Raw genomic sequence first — 16,173 nt, 5'->3', positions numbered from 1 at the left:
TTTTTAACTTTCTCAGAATGCTTAACAATGTTTATATAGTTCTCTTACCAAATTTCCCTGTTTACAATGGGACCAGGAACCCAATGGTGATGAGCTGGCAACCTGTTCAGATGCAATCTAAAATACTTGCTAGGTTGAGTTTCATGTTTTATCTTGGGGGCAGGTGGGTGCTGTAGGGTAATGGGCAGGGACAAGGGCATAAAGGATGATCAAGGCATATTGTTGAAGAATGGTGCTGGCAGAGTCTGAGAGACTCAGCAGAAACTGTGATTGGTGTGGGTGAGGTATGGTTGCCTGCACAGGGTAACATTGCTTATGAATCTATCCTGATAGAACTTCACACCAAACCTCCATCTTTCTAAATAAATATATGGTCTGAGGACAGGGAACTCTGAGATTAAAAGTCAAACAAAATGAAATAAGTATACACAAACAAAACTTTATTACTAAGGTCATCAGAATCTTGGCTGCAACATCCTTAAAAGGACAAACCACAAACAGGCAGAAACTGTAATTTAGAAGAGAGAAGTAGTTAGAAAAAATAAATGTTTACAGAGTGTCAGGAGGTTCAAAAGAAAAAGGCGCCAAACAGGAGTAACAGAAGAGCAGTGAAAAGTTTACCTCATGGGTGTCCAGATGGTGCATCTATGATAATTTCATGACCCAACCAAGCTGATACATATTTTGGAGGGACACAATTTAATACATGACACAAATAACATGCATTAAAAACAACATGGGTGATGTCACAATGGAAGCAAAGGAAATCAAAAGGATAATAACAGAATACTATGAAGAGTTGTACTCCAACAAATTAGAAAACTTAGAAGAGGTGGATATATTTTTAGATAAACATGACCTACCTAAACTTATACACAGTGAAGTAGAAAACTTGAATAGACCCATAACAAAAGAAGAAATAGATCAGGTCATCAAGACTCCTAGCCAAAAAAAGTCCAGGCCCAGATGGTTTCACTGGTGAGTTCTACCAAACATTCAGGGAAGAGCTGTCACCAATTATAATAAAATTATTCCAGAAGATAAGAGAAGGATGGAAAATTTCCTAATACATTTTATGAAGCAAGCATAACCTTCATATGAAAACCAGGAAAGGACATCATTAAGAAAGAAAATTATAGACTAATACCCCTAATGAACATAAATGAAAAAATTCTCAAGAAAATCCTAGCCAACAGAATCCAGCAGCACATCAAAAAGATAATAAATCATGATCAAGTGGGATTCATATCAGGGATGCAAGGAAGATTCAACATTAGAACAATCAACGTTATCCACAATATAAATAAGAAAAAAGAAAATAACCGCATGATCATATCGATAGATGCAGAAAAGGCATTTGGCAAAATCCAACATCCATTCCTGATAAAAACACTCAAGAAAATAGGAATTGAAGTGAAATTCCTCAACATAATTAAGAGCATATATACAAAAACAACAGCCTACATTAATCTAAATGGAAAGAAACTGAAACCCTTCTCTCTGTGAATAGAAACCAGACAAGGATGCACATTGTCACCATTCCTGTTCAATATTGGGCTGGAAGTCTTAGCAAGAGTTATAAGGCAAGATAGGGAAATTAAAGGCATCCAAATTGGCAAAGAGGAAGTAAAACTCTCTCTATTTGCAGATGATATGATCCTATACATAGAAAACCCCAAAGACTCAGTAAAAAAAGCTACTAGACCTCATTGGAAGATTCAGCAAAGTGGCAGGATATAAGATAAACATATAAAATCAGTTGGATTCCTCTAAACCAAAAATGACACCATTGAAAGGACATTCGGAAAACAATACCATTTACAATAGCCACCCAAAGGATGAAATATCTAGGAATAAATGTAACCAGAGAAACAAAGGACTTATACAAAGAAAACTACAAAACACTACTACAAGAAACAAAAAGAGACTTACAAAAATGGAAGAATGTACCATGCTCCAGAATAGGAAGACTTAACATTGTGAAAATGTCAATACTGCCCAAAGCAATTTACACATATAATGCAACCCCAATCCAGATTCCAACAACATTCTTCAAAGAGATGGAAAAATCAATTACAAACTTTATATGGAAGGGAAACCTCTCACTCCCTGACTTCAAAATTTGCTACACAGCTAACGTGGTCAAAACAGTTTGGTACTGGTATAATGAAAAATACATACAGCAATGGAACAGAATTGAGAGTCCAGAAATTAATCCATCTACATACAGCCAAATGATTTTTGAAAAAACACCTAGATATATCACATGGGACGGTGATAGTCTCTTCAACTGATGGTGCTGGCAGAACTGGAAAGCAATATGCAAAAGATTTAAAGAAGACCTTCACCTCAAGTGTTATACAAAAATGAACTCAATATGGATTAAAGACCTAAATGTGAATCCCAGAATTATGAAGGCCATCAATGAAAAAATAGGGACAAATGTGAGGGCACCAATTCAGCGAATGCACAGACTAACAAACATTTTGAAAACTACACAAACAAAATAGACAAAACAGATGAGTGGGACATACTAAAAAATAAAAACGTATGTGCATCAAAAGACTTCATCACAAGCATAAAAAGGGAACCAACAGAATGGGAAAAAATCTTTTGCAATGACACATTAGACAAGGGACTTATTTCTAAAATAGCTAGAAAACTACAACACTTCTACAAACAAAAGACCAATATCCCAATTACAAAATGGGCACAATACATGAATAGGCACTTCACCAAGGAGGAGATCCAGGCAGCCAACAAACATGAAGAAATGTTCACATCACTAGCCATTAGAGAGATGCAAATCAAAACAGCAATGAGATATTGTCTCACACCAGCAGTAACAGCAAAGTTCAAAAAAGTAGAGGACAATAAATGTTGGCAAGAATGTGGAGAGACTGGGACACTCCTGCATTGCTGACAGGATGCAAAATGGTCCAACCTCTTTGGAAAGCAGTATGGCACTTCCTCAGTAGGTTGGAAATAGAAATACCTTATGATCCAGCAATTCCTCTACTTGGTATTTACCCACAAGAAAGACAAGCTATAAAACAAGTAGATATATGCACACCAATGTTCATAACAGCACTATTTACAATAGCATAAAGATGGCGACAGCCAAAGTGCCCATCTACTGAAGAATGGATAAACAAACTGTGGTACATACACACAATAGAATACTAGGCTACCTTGAAGAATAACAAGGAAGCTTGAAGGCATTATGTCGAGTGAAATTAGTCAGTCACAAAAGGAGAAATACTGCATTGGACCACTATTGTAAAAGACTAAGAAAAAGAACCCATACTAAAGTGGGGTGGCGGGGATTCTCTGCTGGTTGCTGGGATCTGGAGAGTGGGGTGAGGAGAGGGAGGGGAAGGTGGAGCACAGGGCAGGGAATAGACACAGGATAGTTTGGGTGTTGGGGAGGGGGTAGTATACAAGAAGGGGGAGGGAAATGGAAGAAAAGTTAGGCAGGTTTGCATGGTCTAAGTGGGACAGAGGTAAATAATGAGGTATGCACAGCCTTGGAACAACAGGGCTCTGGGATACAGGGATTGAGTCATGGTATGAATGGGGAAATGGGGGGAAATAATGTTAAGATGCTTGGTTGTCTTTTGAATCTTGGTTTCTCTTGCATACCATTATAAAATAGACTCTTGAGGGGGGAGAAAAATGAATAGCCAGAAATATCACCATAGAAGCCTTGTAAGACCGTCATCTGCCTATAACTAAAATGGGGCTACAACGTGCCCAGTGAAGGAGGCTTCCTGTGGAGCCTCTGCACTACATAAGACCATATATGGAATCCTGAACAGCATTCTGAATCTTCAGAGGTGGGAAATTTCCATTTGAAAGAACAAGCAGACCAGCCTGGAGTGGCTAAAAGAACAGAAGATACTTCTTGAAAGAAAGACCTACAGGAAAAATACAAAACAAAATAGGCAGTCCGACTGATTACTACAAGAACATGCAAGTCGTTCACCCAAGAGACATCCAAGCAAGTGGTCGTGTCCTTTCAGAGCAAACCCCTTTCCAAGATTAAGACTCAATGGGAATACACACTCTGATTGGTGACCACGTTTGTTACCGATAAGTGGAAATGAGGGTAAAACAGCAATGAAGCTGCAAGCTAAGCCCTACAACATTCAATAGACTCCTGTGAACCCTGGTGGAGACCTGGTTGGCCAGAATTGTGGCAAGACCTGGGGACTCTCGGTCCAGAGTCAGTGACATAGCCACAGAGGACTAGAATGGAGAGTGAAGCATCCAGCTGATAAAAAGCGAGGGCGTATGCACAAGAACACCCACACTTGCAGATAATACTCACTTACCCTGGCTTCAGTGACTAGATGATCAGAGCTCAACTAGAAGAATAAACAAGAGGAAAAAGAAGAGAAATCTGATACAATTTGATGAACTTGACCTACACCTATAGATGCAGTAGCTCAAAAGAGAGAACAAATCTTTACAGCAAGGATCATTCCCCCCTCCCCTCCATACACAGAGTAGATAGGGATGGGCAACTTGGAAATTGTCTACCCAATGTGAGGGGAGGGGCTACAAAGGCAAGCAGTGACTGGCTTACAAGCATTCAAGAGGGAGCCTAGATTCAGAGGGAGTGGAGGAAGGTAGAATCTCCACTGAGTAGTAACCAATCTGTCTAGGCAGGGCTCATGAGAGGAAATGCGGATAGGTCTCTTGTGATACAGTAGTAAATAATGTTATCAGCACTGATTGTGAGTGTTGGAAATGTAAAGATAGATGCTTTTTAGCAAGGAGGGGAGTGATTAACTTTTCAGTCTAGGAGCTGAGGTCCCTGGGACCATCAAAGGAGAAGAGCGGAGAGCAGGACCCAACCTAGAGAAGCAGTGACAACAGAAATGGAGGCAGAAATGATATCGTGGAGAGATGGAGCAGAGCATCTGGGGACTTTAGACCCAGAGAGGGAGAGGGGCTGTGTACTGATGTCTGGGGGGCAGACTTGCAGGATATACCCTTTGGTTGGTTTATGATGCATGGAGAGGACTGTAACCATGGCAATGAAATGACATATGATAGGATGAATGTAAAACTAATGTTCTCCCATGTAAAATATCACATAATTCACAATACAACATTAAGGAAAAAAAAAAAGAAAAAATTAAACAACTGCATCAGCAACAACAACAACAACAAAAGATTCTCCTCATGGAAACCAAGGATAAGGGTAAGAAATTCCCCTGTTACAATATATCAACCAATCTCAGGGATAGGCATTCTCATCTTTCTGTCGTCTATATACTGAGCTTTCCTGAAATGAAAAAATATATATATATATAGCTTTTACTGGATGACTTTTGATACATTGTTTTATAGCCTATGTGTATAAAAAAAGAGCAAACAATATATTGTTGTTGTTCTTGTTAGGTGCTATTAAGTCTGTATGGACTCACAGAGACCTTATGCACAGCAGAATGAAACACTGCCTGATCCTGGGCCAACCTCACTATTATTGCCAAGCTTGAGCCCATTGATGGTGCCATTTTTCCAATCCATCCTGCTGGGGGTCTTCCTCTTTTTCTCTGACCCTCCACCTTACCAAACATGATATCCTTCTCCAGTGACTGGTCCCTCCTGACAATATGTCCAAAGTATGAAAGACAATTTTTGGCCATACTGGCCATCAAGGAGCACTCTGGCTGCACTTCTTCCAACACAGATCTGTTGATTGTTTTTTGTTTGTTTTTTGGCAGCCCATGGTACTTTCAATATCTTCTCCAACACCATAACTCAAAAGCATCAAATCTTCTATGGTCTTCCTTATTCACTGCCCAACTTTTGCATGCATATGAGGTTATTGAAAATACCATGGCTTCGGTCAGGTGCACCTTAGTCTTCAAGCTGACATCTTGGCTCTTCAACACTTTAAAAAGGTCTTGTGCAGCATGCTTAAATATCAGCTAGACTCTCAATGTTAAATAATAATTTTCAGTAATTGTCATTTGCCTCAAATTTCTAGGCAATCTTCATTCATTCCATCTCTACAGTGTTTCCAAATTTCCTGAGAATTTTCTATTCCTAAATTACACATTTCCTCAACACCCATCTTTGACTTTTCATTTTGTGTATGCATTCATTCTTCTTTCTTTTATTCTCTCCTATCTTGTTGTTGTTAAGTGCCATCAAATTGGTTCCAATCCACAGTGACCCTATATAGGGTTTCTGAGGAGCAAATGGTGAGTTTGAACCACTGACCTTGAAGTTTAGACTGACTTTGTGGTTGAGCGCTTAATACTACTTAGTGCAAGAAATATGCTGATGTTAATACTTCTCTTCCTATCTCTCTTGCTTCATCATTTACATTTTCTCTATCCCATTAGCAATCTCTTCTGCATTGGCTACTTTACCTTTTTCAACAGGAGGCTTAAATTGCTTTCTCATTGCCAAATAAATATTGCCCTCTGTTTCCTTTTACTGTCAACATCTTTAAACAGTGGACTGCTAACTACAAAGTTTGCAGTTCAAACCTACCAATTGGTTGACACAATAAAGATAAGGCTGTCTGCTTCTATTAAGATTTGCAGTGTTAAAAATCCTAAGGAGCAATTCTACTCTGTTCCATAGTGTTTCTAAGAGTTGCAATCAGGCATGTAAAATTACATAATATGTAATTGTGAGATTGGCTTAATTTGATGGTGATAAGAATCCCCTGAAGAATCTCTTTAAGGAAATAAGTCATTCATTATTTTTCTGACAGGATGATATACCTTATATTACAGTGCTCAAATGGAATATTGAAGGACTTCAAAGGAATATTCAATTCATCTGTATGGTATGCCTCTTGAGTGATACTTGAGGACATCTGTTATTAAGAGCCATCGAGTTGGTTCCAATTCATAAAGGCCTTGTATAAGGTTCCCAAGGAGCGGTTGGTAGGTTTGAACTACTGAATTTATAGATAACAGTCCAGTACTTATCCTACATTGCCACACCATGATGTGATATTTATTAATTCATAAAATAATTTTTGAATGTCTTCATTATGCTATAATAGAATATGGCATACCAAAGCAAATCTTTGCAATTTTTACCTAATTCTGATATCAATAAAGAACTCTTATTTTTCAAGAACTTTCTGTATGATACCTTTCATTGTTATGAGCATTCGGTCATTTATTAGAAATTGAATCACCAAGTGTCAGATTTTTTATTATCAGAAAAATCACTGATATCTACAGGGACAGTAAAGAGCCTCCCCAACCCATGCGGCCACAACTTAATCAACTTCTTTTTTTGTTGCTTTTTTTAAAAAAGGGTATATATAGTAGAAGGGACAAGAAAAAAGAGAATCTTCAATGAGATGGATTGACACAGTAGCTTCAAAAGTGGACTTAAACATGGCAGCAGTTATGAGGCTGGTGCAGGACCAGTCATTGTTTCTTTCAGTTGTACATAATAGGGTCCGTAGGAGTTGGAGCTAACTCAACAGCACCTAACAACGACAATAAAAACTGTTGTTTATGAATTGAAGTTGTTTTGATGCCCTCTATTATTTTCAGATTTTGGAGGAGTAATGACAGACTGTATATTACCAAATACGTACAGCTGAATTTCCAGCTTTTATGTTTCTTAACTAACTAAATGTCTGGTCACATTGGATTAGCCTATGTAACAGCAAGATTGGTAACACATAAGGTTGTTCAAGTCCTGTCTGTGATTCTGTATATTAAAGGATTATATAACTGATAATCTTGATGGTAAATTACCATGTGACTCAATAAAAAACAATCTTATACATGCATCTGTCTATACAATTTTGTACTTGTGCCTACATTTTATTTGCTTTATAGTCTCCCTAACTCAACTTTACCTGTTGTGGTAAAAATGGGCCCCTGTTGTCACTGTAAGTTAAGCACTGGACTGCTAACCACAAAGTCAGAAGTTCAAGTTTACCAACTTCTCCATGGAAAAAAGATGAGGCTTTCTGCTCCCATTAAGATTTATAGCCTCAGAAATCCTAAACATGATTTATATGTGTTGGAATCGACTAAATGGCAGTAGGTTTGGTTTTGGGTTCTTGTGGCAATTTAGAAAAAATGGAAATTAAAATTCAATATGTTTCCTACAAATGGACCTTGGGTCTTAGGATTCTGCTTGGAAGTTCTACTCAATTTTTTACCTGGATGAATTATTCGTTAAAGAACCACTCTCAATCTGGAAATACTGAATTATTTCAAGAACATATGGATCTTTAATGGCGGAAGCATTTAGCCACCAATGTCATGGACAATAAGGTATTATCAGCCTCACAGCTACTTACTTAGGAAACTTTTTAAAGACAAGAACAAGCTGAAAAATCAGCTAAATAAAGTCATATTTGCAGCCAGCTCATAAAATGACTCTTGTACTCTCACATAGTAGATGATCTAAAACTATGAGTTGCCTTAATATTGATGAAGCTTTAACTGAAAAGTTCTATTTGTTTCTACAATGTGTCCCCAGAAGTTCACAATGGTGTCACAGCCTGCAAAAATATTGGAAAATGCTACCCCAGGGCAAAGGAAGGGATTTAAGAGATTCTGCTGCAGCATGTCACACAGCAGGCAGTTTAAGATTCTGGGGTCTGAAATCCATCTTTCCAAATTGTTCCTGGAATAGACATAGAATATGTATTTCAAGAACTTCAAAGCCAATATTTTATCCTTGCTCATTCATTATTACTGTGCACCCATGAGAAACGTCATGGTCAAATAAAATCAACCCCAGGTTATAGAGCACAGAGCTGATGAGTGATTTATTCAGAATCATAGTATTTAAGAGATCCCAAGCTTCTAGTTCATAAGTCTTGGTAGTGTTTCTTGACTTAATTAATTATCTAATTTCTTAGTGAAGAGAGCAATGATTGCTTCCTACATTTCTGGTCCTTATGGATGCAGCAGTTCGAAAATTTAGACGTTTATCTTGAAAGCATTCACATTCATAGTCACCTAGGGCTTTTTTGAGATTGCAGCTCAAATAAAGTACAGAGATTCCTGTACTAAGTGTTGGCCTTGCTGGATTTAAATCACTTTCTCTATTTACAAGTTAGTTTCACAGGACACAAGGAATGAAAATTCCAACTCTATAATGTTAGTGGAAATTATATTTAAGATTCCATTCTTACAGAATCTTTAAGAGCAGCAGTATAGCTGCCTTGCCCACAATCTTCATTCAGATGAATGAAAATTTACGACTTAGTTAAAAACACAATTGTAAATAAAAGACTGCATCGCAAGACGACAAAGCAGGTCCATTTATGCTTCCTAGAAAGGCATTCATTGCAGTGGTATCAACAACTACTTTTGATGTTTGTTAAAATGTTGCTAATAAACTCCTTCACGTGATTGGTAAAACAAGGTTGAAAATCAAATGGAGTAAGAAAGTAAACATCTAGATGTTTATGATCTCATTTTCATCTCCTCAGTTATTATTTTTTTTTATAAATGTCTGTGTTTTTAATACTTGTGTCGATATAAATTCTCCTAATCTGATTTGACCTAGTATAAATTTTATTTTACCATTAATCCAAATATACTTAAATTGCTTCTTTAAAGTTCTTGAAGCACATTTAGCTGGCAACCAGTATTCAACTTACTATAAATTAAAATGTTTTATTCATTCATTTATCCATATACATATTCTCTTGCCAAGAAAGTGATATAACACAAGTCAGAGATCAGATTTTATTATTTAGCATTCAAACCATCTAGTTTAACATGAGCAGAGACAAGGTAGTCAACAAATTTAAGCTTTAAATGAAAAATAAGCTAAATTATTCAGAAGATCAATTTTTTTTCACAATGGAAGCTGTTCTCAGACTAGATCTGTTCTTCATACCTAATTCTCACTCATTTCTTATCGCTTGAAATATTACACTAAAATATATGTGATAAACGTACAAAGAAATATTCTTACTAAGAAATGATAGCAGTCATTAAATGGATTTAGGACAAAAGTGCTTCGATCTATTAAGCTTTATTTTTATTTTATTATTTTTATATTTACTTATGTTTTTGGTTTGTTATTTTTACACACATATAAATATAGTACAGTTGGAATCCTGGTGTGGCACTGTGGGTTAATACACTGGACTGCAGTCAGTTTGAAGCATAAGGTTGGCAGTTCAAGCTCAACAGCTGCTTCTTGGAACCCCTATACAGGATCACTATGATGACTCGATGGTACTTAATATTAACAACATACCACAGTAAGACAAACTGACAATTGTTGGTGAGTTTTATACACACACACACACACATAATCTTATGTCCTGAATGTGGTTGTTGTTGTTATGTGCCATTGAGTCGGTACTGACCCATAGCGACCCTATGCACAGCAGAACGAAACACTGCCTGATCCTGGGCCAACTTCACTACTGTTGCCATGCTTGAGTCCATCGATGCTGCCACTTGGCCAATCCATCTCGTTGGGGGTCTTCCTGTTTTTCTCTGACCCTCCACCTGAAATACACATAATTTATTTGAAAATACTTCAAATGTCACTGAATAGAATTGTTTTCCACTTTCATCCAAGTTTCCATTGTGGCTAACTTCCCAAACACTCCATGTTATTCATGAAAGACTCATCTTCAGATATTTTTAAAGAATTTTAAAGGACAGTTTGAAATATCCAACGTTAAGTATGTTTTTAACTCAAATATGTGTACATACCATTAAATACTTAAGAATTTGCATTAACCTCATTACCACTAGCATTCTCAGTAACAATTGTGGGGAAATGTTACCCGTATCACTATTGTTTTCACACACACCCATCAAAAACCTAAATTGCTTAGAGAAACACCAAAGGTTAGCAGCAGAATAGATTTACTGTGAATAGTTAGGATTCATATTGGGCAACGTCATCCAAACATAAAGGGAATTGCTCCAAAGATAAGACAGTGAAAACAGGTTATGTAGGTCAATGTTGTTATAATCTTTCAAGATGGTATCAAAGGGCAGGTTATAGAAACAGTCAACAAGAAAATGACATGCGTCATCAGACAGCCCCTATCAGACTTTGATGTTACTGGTTTTCAAAGCAGCTGTACATAGATAATTGCCAAAAGAGCCTAAGGTGAAATGCTCTCTGCTAAGAGCATCCTGGTGAAGCACTGTGAGATAAAGCACTGGACCAGAAGGTCAGTTTGGACCACAAGGTAGGTAGTTCAAATTCGCCTAATAGGGTCACAATGAGTCAGAACCAACTTATGAACCATTAACAACAACAAGGAAGCTACTTACTAAGCTATTGTTTGACCTGCAGGTGACTCCAGGGAACCGATTCCTTCAAGGTTCAAAAGGAAGCCTCAGAGTGCATGGCCATGTGGGTTGCTCCAATTCCATGACTCCAGAAATCTGAATTCCAGGAGAATCAAAATGACTTTTGTCAGAGATAACAGTGGAGAGTTAGTGAAAAAGATGACAGCCCCCAATGAGATGGGTTTGCACAATGGCAGCAGCAATGGGCTCAAGTATAATAATGATGTGAGGATGGCGCAGGACAGTGCAGTCTTTCCTTCTTTGTCCATAGGATGCTATGAGTGAGAACTGACACCTGACAACAACACACCAATAACCAATTCAGGATGCACTCCAGAAACAGCCATAGACATTTAGAGTAGCAAGTAACCCCATGTCACTTAAGTCTTAATGCTAATGCTAGTTCACTCCCTGTTTCTGTGTTCCTTACAATATGCTGAATTCTCTCTCAGGAAATCACAATGTCCTTCTTTTCTGTGTAACCTGAATCTACTGCATCCATGGTGCACATCCCCCTTTATTGACAGGAAATTGAAAATTTTCTATTTCATGTTTTAAACTCAAGTAGCTAAGGATTTCAGATCTTTTCTTCACTGGGGTGCTCTCAAACCTTTTATTTGGATTACTCAATGCAAATGGAAATATAAAATGGAAAAGTATGCTGCCTAGTTGCACACATCAACCCAGTGAATCAAATTAATTGATAAAGTGACAATACCAAACTCCACCCATTAAGTGAATAGTGGTTTTATCCCTTTCATTCAGGCAAAATAACTTGTTATATAAACATATCTATACAATGGTTATGCACACATCCACACAAGCACTGTAATTTCTCATTTTTATTTAATTGTAGTAGAAGTAATAATTTCTGGAGGAACAAAAGCATAAAATTAAACATTTTAAATACTGTGTCATCTGCAAGTTACTGTGAACACATTTTGAAGAAATAATCAGCTGGGAACAAAATTGTGATGTAGTGAATACTTAGGAATGAGGGAGGTCTGCATATTCATTGGGATGAAGAGCTATGAGCATGTTGGGATTATATAGAGTTCAGTGAAATTCTACTGGGGTGCAGTATTTCTGGTAAGGTTAATACAATACTTAACAGACTGAGAAAGGTGGTGAATTTCCTGAAAGAGAACCTCACCAAAGGCAATATAACTCTGGATTTATAGACTTTTAAAAGATTTACCTAGTGGGAATCCCCATCAGAAGACTTTGGCAGTTTTATTCCCTCTTACAGTGGAATTTATGGTGTGTCTGAGAATTAGGACCATATTTTTCAGTTTCTACTATACTAGGAGGGAAGAACAACTCCCCAAGTCTCTCAGTTAGCATACAGCTTATAAAGAGACATGTCATGCCAAAATGAAAATGGCATGTGATGGCTGGAGGTTGCTTATGATATAAGTATAGCATTCTTATGTGATTTGTGTATCATGCTGGTGACTGCATGGTACTTCCAATACCAATACAACCAACCAAACATTTTTAAAAGACATTTAACTGATCTGAAGCTCAGATACTGGCCAGTCTCATACAAACACGAAGCATCAAAAATTAGAATGGAAACTACAAAGCAAAAGTTTTATAAATCGGATGTTGTTGTTGTTAAGTGCTATAGAGTCAGTTCCAACTCATAGTGAAACCATGCACAACAGGACATCTGAAGTATAAGAGACAAAATCTCGTCATCCTGGATTATACAAAGCATTCTGACTATACTTCTTCCAAGACTTCCAAGATTTGTTTGTTCGTCTGGAAGTCTTGGTACTTTCAATATTCTTCATCAATTGTTGTTGTTGTTAAGTGTCATCAAATCGGTTCCGGCCAATAGTGACCCTGCATAGGGTTTCCAAGGCTATAAATCTTTATGGGAGCAGAAAGCTTCATCATTCTCTTGTGGAATGGCTGGTAGTTTCGAACTACTGACCTTGAAGTTAGCAGCCTGACTCATAACCACTACATTACCAGAGCACATGCTCTCTCTCTCTCTTTATATATATTCACAAATAGCCTGCTTTTTCTCTTTCCTAGTCTGTCTTAATATGAAAATTCCTCTGACACCTCTCTACCATGGGTGACCCTGCTGGTATTTCAAATACTGGTGACATAATTTCCAGCATCACAGCAACATGCAAACTAATACAGATGAGTGGTGGTCACATATAAATAAGGAATTGCAAATCTCCCATATGGAAATTTTGAATAATCTTAAGGTCCACCATGCTGGAGTGTCATCCATCATCATAGGCAAAGGACCATAGATAATAGATAATAGATAATATGAATGTGCCCAAGGACATTCATCATCTGAAGTATGTGAGTAGTAGAAAAGAAACACCTCTTCTAAACACTTATCAAATAAGAGAGGCATATAATGGAAAAGAAGCAGTGGTTATGTAGTTGGCTGCTAACCAAAAGATTGGTGGGTCACTCTCTGGAAGAAAGGTGTGGCAATCAGCTCCCATAAAGATTGGCAACCTTGGAAATCCTCTATGGCAGTTCTTCTTTGTCCTATAGGGTTGCTGTGAGTTGGAATGGACTTGACAGGTAATGAGTTTGGTTTTAGGTTTAATGCATCTAAAATTTGTTTAAAATCAAGAAACATATATGTCAGGGTTATATCCTTTCGCTATACTTATTCAATCTGTATGTTGAGCAAATAATCTGCAATTCTGGACAGTATGAAGAAGAATGTGGGGTGAGGATTGGAGGAAGGCTCATTAGCAACTTGAGATATGCAGATGGCTGGACTCTTAACCACTATGCTATCAGAGCTCCTTATGTAAGGTTGTTGTTGTTGTTAGGTGACATCGAGTCAATTCCGACCCATAACGACCCTGTATAGGGTTTCTGAGGAGCAGCTGGTGAGCGTGAGTTGCTAACCTTACAGTTCAAACAGCTTTGCAGTCTAATGCATTAAACCCACAGCACCACACCAGTAGATAAGCTTATTTTCTATATGTAGTCTAATGAATTGTCAAAGCAAATGCAGATTGTATTTTTCAAGTAAAACCTTTAATTTTTTTCTCTAAAACATCTCAGAATATTAAAAAAACAAAAAAACTAAAAACTAATAATTGTAACAAACTTTTAGTAAAAAGACCTAAAGGAAGTTTTAAGTCTGTTTGTAGCATAAACATAATCAAGAAAGAGTAAATATATTTTGGTGTTTTCTAATATAGTAGACTCCCTGGTACATCTAAACTGCTAATTTAAGTAATTTCTGAGACAAAAGGGAGTATAGAATTTTAAACCAGAAATTAACTGTTATTATGAAAATCTTAGTAGATTTATTTTATGATTGTGAGCACTTAACATTTCTTGGTTTCATCAACCCTAAAGTATGGATAATGATGTCCACACCAATGCCTCAGCTATTATAAAAATCTTATAGTATGATCTAAGTGAAGACATAGACTTAAAATACTTCCAGATGAAGATCAAATACCAGTCTTCAATGTAGAATGTATCTCAATATAAATAAAACAAAAATTATCACCACTGGACTAGTAAAAAAGATTCATAAAAATGGAGATAAGATTGAAGCTGTCGAAGACTTCATTTTGATCAACCATCAACACTCATGGAAACAGCAGTCAAAAATGAAACCGACATATTGCATTAGGCAAATCTGCTGCACAAGACCTCTTTAGAGTGTTGAAGAGCAAAGATGTCAGTTTAAGGACTAAGGTGCACCTGACCCAAGTCATGGTATTTTTTAAATACCTCATATGTTGTAAAAGTTGGACAGTGAATAAGAAAGACTGTAAAAAAAATTGATGCATTGAGTTATGGTGTTGGAGGAGAATATTAAAAGTATCAATCATTTGCCAAGAGAACAAATCAATCTGTGTTAGAAGAAGTACAGCCAGAATGCTTCTTGGAAGTCAGGATGATCAGAGTTTGTCTCTCATATTTCAGCCATATAGTCAGGAGGGACCAGTCACTTGAGAAGAATATCATGTTTGGTAAAATATAGGGTCAGAGAAAAAGAGGAAGACCTGCAAAGAGATGGAATAGCATAGTGGGAATGCAATGGGCTCAGGATTAGCAGTGATTGTGAGGGTGGTGCAGGACTAGGTAGTATTTTATTCTGTTGTACATAGGTTGCTATGAGTCAGCACCTAACAAAAACAACAAGTGAGAGCGTAATGGAAAGTAATTTCCAGGTATCTTCGTACTGCTTTACACAGAAACACACACCATCCTTTCTGATTGGAAGCTTAATATCAAACAAAATTACATAAAAGTAATTACAACCTTGATTTATTTCATTAGGAAAGAAATAAACATCTTAAACTAAAGAACAATGAAGAACATTCCTTTAGGAAATATGTAATAGTTTTCTTCCTCTCATCCCCCAAATCACAGTACTCTGTAAATAATTTTTCTGTACACTATTGAGTCCTATTTTTAGCTAACAATTAACTTTTGTTGTTTTGTCTTAAATATGCATTGTTCTGTCTCCTCATTCAAATATCCATTGCCGTAAGAATTTTACAGAGAAACTGGAAATGTATGTTCTTCTTCCTTTTTATTATTGTACAAATTATGTATGTGTTATACAACAAAGGACATAAAGCACTTTAAACTTAAAGTAAAGAAGCAACTTGATTACGTACATCTTGACTTGCATTATTTCAGTATAGATTCCATTTTTTAAAATTAATCTTACCTCATCTTTAACCACTCTAAGACCTCAGGAAACATATCTTCAGCATTTTATGGAATAAATATTTGTTACTGCTTTTGCTGTTAAGCACTGTTGAGTCAATTCTGACACATAGCAGCCTTGTATAGAATTTCCAAGGAGCAGCTGGTGGGCTTGAACCACTGATCTTATGTTTAGCAGTCAAATGCTTATTACAGTGTCACAGTA

This window comes from Chrysochloris asiatica, unplaced genomic scaffold, assembly GCF_000296735.1.
Source record: "Chrysochloris asiatica unplaced genomic scaffold, ChrAsi1.0 scaffold00053, whole genome shotgun sequence".
Taxonomy (NCBI): Eukaryota; Metazoa; Chordata; class Mammalia; order Afrosoricida; family Chrysochloridae; genus Chrysochloris; species Chrysochloris asiatica.
The sequence above is the reverse complement of the archived record's forward strand: the minus strand, read 5'-3'. Positions refer to the sequence as shown.